Raw genomic sequence first — 9995 nt, 5'->3', positions numbered from 1 at the left:
GTTTACTCTTATTAATGTGTATATAACATAACATGGTTTACTCTTATTAATGTATATATAACATAACATGGTTTACTCTGATTAATGTGTATATAACATAACATGGTTTACTCTTATTAATGTGTATATAACATAACATGGTTTACTCTTATTAATGTATATATAACATAACATGGTTTACTCTTATTAATGTATATATAACACAACATGGTTTACTCTTATTAATGTATATATAACATAACATGGTTTACTCTTATTAATGTATATATAACATAACATGGTTTACTCTTATTAATGTATACATAACATAACATGGTTTACTCTTATTAATGTATATATAACATAACATGGTTTACTCTTATTAATGTGTATATAACATAACCCTGGTTTACTCTTATTAATGTGTATATAACATAACCCTGGTTTACTCTTATTAATGTGTATATAACATAACATGGTTTACTCTTATTAATGTGTATATAACATAACCCTGGTTTACTCTGATTAATGTATATATAATATAACATGGTTTACTCTTATTAATGTGTATATAACATAACCCTGGTTTACTCTGATTAATGTATATATAATATAACATGGTTTACTCTGATTAATGTGTATATAACATAACATGTTTTACTCTTATTAATGTGTATATAACATAACATGGTTTACTCTTATTAATGTGTATATAACATAACATGGTTTACTCTTATTAATGTCTATATAACATAACCCTGGTTTACTCTGATTAATGTATATATAATATAACATGGTTTACTCTGATTAATGTGTATATAACATAACATGGTTTACTCTTATTAATGTGTATATAACATAACATGGTTTACTCTTATTAATGTGTATATAACATAACATGGTTTACTCTTATTAATGTCTATATAACATAACCCTGGTTTACTCTGATTAATGTATATATAATATAACATGGTTTACTCTGATTAATGTGTATATAACATAACATGGTTTACTCTTATTAATGTATATATAACATAACATGGTTTACTCTGATTAATGTGTACATAACATAACCCTGGTTTACTCTTATTAATGTGTATATAACATAACATGGTTTACTCTTATTAATGTGTATATAACATAACATGGTTTACTCTTATTAATGTATATATAATATAACATGGTTTACTCTTATTAATGTGTATATAACATAACATGGTTTACTCTTATTAATGTGTATATAACATAACATGGTTTACTCTTATTAATGTATATATAACATAACCCTGGTTTACTCTTATTAATGTGTATATAACATAACCCTGGTTTACTCTTATTAATGTATATATAACATAACATGGTTTACTCTTATTAATGTCTATATAACATAACCCTGGTTTACTCTGATTAATGTATATATAATATAACATGGTTTACTCTGATTAATGTGTATATAACATAACATGGTTTACTCTTATTAATGTATATATAACATAACATGGTTTACTCTGATTAATGTGTACATAACATAACCCTGGTTTACTCTTATTAATGTGTATATAACATAACATGGTTTACTCTTATTAATGTGTATATAACATAACATGGTTTACTCTTATTAATGTATATATAATATAACATGGTTTACTCTTATTAATGTGTATATAACATAACATGGTTTACTCTTATTAATGTGTATATAACATAACATGGTTTACTCTTATTAATGTATATATAACATAACCCTGGTTTACTCTTATTAATGTGTATATAACATAACCCTGGTTTACTCTTATTAATGTATATATAACATAACATGGTTTACTCTTATTAATGTATATATAACATAACATGGTTTACTCTTATTAATGTATATATAACATAACATGGTTTACTCTGATTAATGTGTATATAACATAACATGGTTTACTCTTATTAATGTGTATATAACATAACATGGTTTACTCTTATTAATGTATATATAACATAACATGGTTTACTCTGATTAATGTGTACATAATATAACATGGTTTACTCTTATTAATGTGTATATAACATAACATGGTTTACTCTTATTAATGTGTATATAACATAACATGGTTTACTCTTATTAATGTATATATAACATAACATGGTTTACTCTTATTAATGTGTATATAACATAACATGGTTTACTCTTATTAATGTGTATATAACATAACATGGTTTACTCTTATTAATGTGTATATAACATAACCCTGGTTTACTCTTATTAATGTGTATATAACATAACATGGTTTACTCTTATTAATGTGTATATAACATAACATGGTTTACTCTTATTAATGTATATATAACATAACATGGTTTACTCTTATTGATGTATATATAACATAACATGGTTTACTCTTATTAATGTGTATATAACATAACCCTGGTTTACTCTTATTAATGTGTATATAACATAACATGGTTTACTCTTATTAATGTATATATAACATAACATGGTTTACTCTTATTAATGTATATATAACATAACATGGTTTACTCTTATTAATGTCTATGTAACATAACCCTGGTTTACTCTTATTAATGTAAATATAACACAACATGGTTTACTCTTATTAATGTATATATAACATAACCCTGGTTTACTCTTATTAATGTGTATATAATATAACATGGTTTACTCTTATTAATGTGTATATAACATAACATGGTTTACTCTTATTAATGTATATATAACATAACATGGTTCACTCTGATTAATGTGTATATAACATAACATGATTTACTCTTATTAATGTCTATGTAACATAACCCTGGTTTACTCTTATTAATGTAAATATAACACAACATGGTTTACTCTTATTAATGTATATATAAAATAACCCTGGTTTACTCTTATTAATGTGTATATAACATAAGATGGTTTACTCTTATTAATGTGTATATAACATAACATGGTTTACTCTTATTAATGTATATATAACATAACCCTGGTTTACTCTTATTAATGTAAATATAACACAACATGGTTTACTCTTATTAATGTATATATAACATGACATGGTTTACTCTTATTAATGTGTATATAACATAACATTGTTTACTCTTATTAATGTGTATATAACATAACATGGTTTACTCTTATTAATGTATATATAACATAACATGGTTTACTCTTATTAATGTGTATATAACATAACATGGTTTACTCTTATTAATGTGTATATAACATAACATGATTTACTCTTATTAATGTGTATATAACATAACCCTGGTTTACTCTGATTAATGTATATATAATATAACATGGTTTACTCTGATTAATGTGTATATAACATAACATGGTTTACTCTTATTAATGTGTATATAACATAACATGGTTTACTCTTATTAATGTGTATATAACATAACATGATTTACTCTTATTAATGTGTATATAACATAACCCTGGTTTACTCTGATTAATGTATATATAATATAACATGGTTTACTCTGATTAATGTGTATATAACATAACATGGTTTACTCTTATTAATGTGTATATAACATAACATGGTTTACTCTTATTAATCTATATATAACATAACATGGTTTACTCTTATTAATGTATATATAACATAACATGGTTTACTCTTATTAATGTGTATATAACATAACATGGTTTACTCTTATTAATGTCTATATAACATAACCCTGGTTTACTCTTATTAATGTATATATAACATAACATGGTTTACTCTTATTAATGTGTATATAACATAACCCTGGTTTACTCTTATTAATGTGTATATAACATAACATGGTTTACTCTTATTAATGTATATATAACATAACATGGTTTACTCTTATTAATGTATATATAACATAACATGGTTTACTCTTATTAATGTGTATATAACATAACCCTGGTTTACTCTTATTAATTTGTATATAACATAACATGGTTTACTCTTATTAATGTATATATAACATAACATGGTTTACTCTTATTAATGTATATATAACATAACATGGTTTACTCTTATTAATGTGTATATAACATAACATGGTTTACTCTTATTAATGTCTATATAACATAACCCTGGTTTACTCTTATTAATGTAAATATAACACAACATGGTTTACTCTTATTAATGTATATATAACATAACCCTGGTTTACTCTTATTAATGTGTGTATAATATAACATGGTTTACTCTTATTAATGTGTATATAACATAACATGGTTTACTCTTATTAATGTATATATAACATAACATGGTTTACTCTTATTAATGTATACATAACATAACATGGTTTACTCTTATTAATGTATATATAACATAACATGGTTTACTCTTATTAATGTGTATATAACATAACCCTGGTTTACTCTTATTAATGTGTATATAACATAACATGGTTTACTCTTATTAATGTATATATAACATGACATGGTTTACTCTTATTAATGTATATATAACATAACATGGTTTACTCTTATTAATGTGTATATAACATAACATGGTTTACTCTTATTAATGTGTATATAACATAACATGGTTTACTCTTATTAATGTATATATAACATAACATGGTTTACTCTTATTAATGTGTATATAACATAACCCTGGTTTACTCTTATTAATGTGTATATAACATGACATGGTTTACTCTTATTAATGTATATATAACATAACATGGTTTACTCTTATTAATGTATATATAACATAACATGGTTTACTCTTATTAATGTGTATATAACATAACCCTGGTTTACTCTTATTAATGTATATATAACATAACATGGTTTACTCTTATTAATGTGTATATAACATAACCCTGGTTTACTCTTATTAATGTGTATATAATATAACATGGTTTACTCTTATTAATGTGTATATAACATAACATGGTTTACTCTTATTAATGTGTATATAACATAACCCTGGTTTACTCTGATTAATGTATATATAATATAACATGGTTTACTCTGATTAATGTGTATATAACATAACATGGTTTACTCTTATTAATGTGTATATAACATAACATGGTTTACTCTTTTTAATGTGTATATAACATAAGATGGTTTACTCTTATTAATGTGTATATAACATAACATGGTTTACTCTTATTAATGTGTATATAACATAACATGGTTTACTCTTATTAATGTGTATATAACATAACATGGTTTACTCTTATTAATGTGTATATTACATAACATGGTTTACTCTTATTAATGTATATATAACATAACATGGTTTACTCTTATTAATGTATACATAACATAACATGGTTTACTCTTATTAATGTATATATAACATAACATGGTTTACTCTTATTAATGTGTATATAACATAAGATGGTTTACTCTTATTAATGTGTTTATAACATAACCCTGGTTTACTCTTATTAATGTATACATAACATAACATGGTTTACTCTTATTAATGTATATATAACATAACATGTTTTACTCTTATTAATGTGTATATAACATAACCCTGGTTTACTCTTATTAATGTATATATATATATATATAACATAACATGGTTTACTCTTATTAATGTCTATATAACATAACCCTGGTTTACTCTTATTAATGTAAATATAACACAACATGGTTTACTCTTATTAATGTCTATATAACATAACCCTGGTTTACTCTTATTAATGTAAATATAACACAACATGGTTTACTCTTATTAATGTATATATAACATAACCCTGGTTTACTCTTATTAATGTGTATTTAACATAACATGGTTTACTCTTATTAATGTGTATATAACATAACATGGTTTACTCTTATTAATGTATATATAACATAACCATGGTTTACTCTTATTAATGTATATATAACATAACATGGTTTACTCTTATTAATGTGTATATAACATAACCCTGGTTTACTCTTATTAATGTGTATATAACATAACATGGTTTACTCTTATTAATGTGTATATAACATAACATGGTTTACTCTTATTTATGTGTATATAACATAACATGGTTTACTCTTATTAATGTATATATAACATAACATGGTTTACTCTTATTAATGTATACATAACATAACATGGTTTACTCTTATTAATGTATATATAACATAACATGGTTTACTCTTATTAATGTGTATATAACATAAGATGGTTTACTCTTATTAATGTGTATATAACATAACATGGTTTACTCTTATTAATGTATATATAACATAACCCTGGTTTACTCTTATTAATGTAAATATAACACAACATGGTTTACTCTTATTAATGTATATATAACATGACATGGTTTACTCTTATTAATGTGTATATAACATAACATGGTTTACTCTTATTAATATGTATATAACATAACATGGTTTACTCTTATTAATGTATATATAACATAACATGGTTTACTCTTATTAATGTATACATAACATAACATGGTTTACTCTTATTAATGTATATATAACATAACATGGTTTACTCTTATTAATGTGTATATAACATAAGATGGTTTACTCTTATTAATGTGTATATAACATAACATAGTTTACTCTTATTAATGTCTATATAACATAACCCTGGTTTACTCTTATTAATGTATATATAACATAATGTCTATATAACATAACCCTGGTTTACTCTTATTAATGTAAATATAACATAACATGGTTTACTCTTATTAATGTATATATAATATAACATGGTTTACTCTGATTAATGTGTATATAACATAACATGGTTTACTCTTATTAATGTGTATATAACATAACATGGTTTACTCTTATTAATGTCTATATAACATAACCCTGGTTTACTCTTATTAATGTAAATATAACATAACATGGTTTACTCTTATTAATGTATATATAACATAACATGGTTTACTCTTATTAATGTATATATAACATAACATGGTTTACTCTGATTAATGTATATATAACATAACATGGTTTACTCTTATTAATGTGTATATAACATAACATGGTTTACTCTTATTAATGTATATATAACATAACATAGTTTACTCTTATTAATGTGTATATAACATAACATGGTTTACTCTTATTAATGTGCATATAACATAAGCCTGGTTTACTCTTATTAATGTGTATATAACATAATATGGTTTACTCTTATTAATGTATATATAACATAACATGGTTTACTCTTATTAATGTATACATAACATAACATGGTTTACTCTTATTAATGTATATATAACATAACATGGTTTACTCTTATTAATGAGTATATAACATAACCCTGGTTTACTCTTATTAATGTGTATATAACATAACATGGTTTACTCTTATTAATGTATATATAACATAACATGGTTTACTCTTATTAATGTATATATAACATAACATGGTTTACTCTTATTAATGTGTATATAACATAACCCTGGTTTACTCTTATTAATGTGTATATAACATAACATGGTTTACTCTTATTAATGTGTATATAACATAACATGGTTTACTCTTATTAATGTATATATAACATAACATGGTTTACTCTTATTAATGTATATATAACATAACATGGTTTACTCTTATTAATGTCTATATAACATAACCCTGGTTTACTCTTATTAATGTAAATATAACACAACATGGTTTACTCTTATTAATGTATATATAACATGACCCTGGTTTACTCTTATTAATGTGTATATAATATAACATGGTTTACTCTTATTAATGTGTATATAACATAACATGGTTTACTCTTATTAATGTGTATATAACATAACCCTGGTTTACTCTGATTAATGTATATATAATATAACATGGTTTACTCTGATTAATGTGTATATAACATAACATGGTTTACTCTTATTAATGTGTATATAACATAACATGGTTTACTCTTATTAATGTGTATATAACATAAGATGGTTTACTCTTATTAATGTGTATATAACATAAGATGGTTTACTCTTATTAATGTGTATATAACATAACATGGTTTACTCTTATTAATGTATATATAACATAACATGGTTTACTCTTATTAATGTGTATATAACATAACATGGTTTACTCTTATTAATGTGCATATAACATAAGCCTGGTTTACTCTGATTAATGTATATATAATATAACATGGTTTACTCTGATTAATGTGTATATAACATAACATGGTTTACTCTTATTAATGTATATATAACATAACATGGTTTACTCTTATTAATGTATACATAACATAACATGGTTTACTCTTATTAATGTATATATAACATAACATGGTTTACTCTTATTAATGTATATATAACATAACATGGTTTACTCTTATTAATGTGTATATAACATAACCCTGGTTTACTCTTATTAATGTGTATATAACATAACATGGTTTACTCTTATTAATGTATATATAACATAACATGGTTTACTCTTATTAATGTATATATAACATAACATGGTTTACTCTTATTAATGTGTATATAACATAACCCTGGTTTACTCTTATTAATTTGTATATAACATAACATGGTTTACTCTTATTAATGTATATATAACATAACATGGTTTACTCTTATTAATGTATATATAACATAACATGGTTTACTCTTATTAATGTGTATATAACATAACATGGTTTACTCTTATTAATGTCTATATAACATAACCCTGGTTTACTCTTATTAATGTAAATATAACACAACATGGTTTACTCTTATTAATGTATATATAACATAACCCTGGTTTACTCTTATTAATGTGTGTATAATATAACATGGTTTACTCTTATTAATGTGTATATAACATAACATGGTTTACTCTTATTAATGTATATATAACATAACATGGTTTACTCTTATTAATGTATACATAACATAACATGGTTTACTCTTATTAATGTATATATAACATAACATGGTTTACTCTTATTAATGTGTATATAACATAACCCTGGTTTACTCTTATTAATGTGTATATAACATAACATGGTTTACTCTTATTAATGTATATATAACATGACATGGTTTACTCTTATTAATGTATATATAACATAACATGGTTTACTCTTATTAATGTGTATATAACATAACATGGTTTACTCTTATTAATGTGTATATAACATAACATGGTTTACTCTTATTAATGTATATATAACATAACATGGTTTACTCTTATTAATGTGTATATAACATAACCCTGGTTTACTCTTATTAATGTGTATATAACATGACATGGTTTACTCTTATTAATGTATATATAACATAACATGGTTTACTCTTATTAATGTATATATAACATAACATGGTTTACTCTTATTAATGTGTATATAACATAACCCTGGTTTACTCTTATTAATGTATATATAACATAACATGGTTTACTCTTATTAATGTGTATATAACATAACCCTGGTTTACTCTTATTAATGTGTATATAATATAACATGGTTTACTCTTATTAATGTGTATATAACATAACCCTGGTTTACTCTGATTAATGTATATATAATATAACATGGTTTACTCTGATTAATGTGTATATAACATAACATGGTTTACTCTTATTAATGTGTATATAACATAACATGGTTTACTCTTTTTAATGTGTATATAACATAAGATGGTTTACTCTTATTAATGTGTATATAACATAACATGGTTTACTCTTATTAATGTGTATATAACATAACATGGTTTACTCTTATTAATGTGTATATAACATAACATGGTTTACTCTTATTAATGTGTATATTACATAACATGGTTTACTCTTATTAATGTATATATAACATAACATGGTTTACTCTTATTAATGTATACATAACATAACATGGTTTACTCTTATTAATGTATATATAACATAACATGGTTTACTCTTATTAATGTGTATATAACATAAGATGGTTTACTCTTATTAATGTGTTTATAACATAACCCTGGTTTACTCTTATTAATGTATACATAACATAACATGGTTTACTCTTATTAATGTATATATAACATAACATGTTTTACTCTTATTAATGTGTATATAACATAACCCTGGTTTACTCTTATTAATGTATATATATATATATAACATA

The sequence above is a fragment of the Eucyclogobius newberryi genome, unplaced genomic scaffold (assembly GCF_026437365.1).
Source record: "Eucyclogobius newberryi isolate DKJ021-1_F unplaced genomic scaffold, fEucNew1.0.hap1 SCAF_5, whole genome shotgun sequence".
NCBI lineage: Eukaryota > Metazoa > Chordata > Actinopteri > Gobiiformes > Gobiidae > Eucyclogobius > Eucyclogobius newberryi.
The sequence above is the reverse complement of the archived record's forward strand: the minus strand, read 5'-3'. Positions refer to the sequence as shown.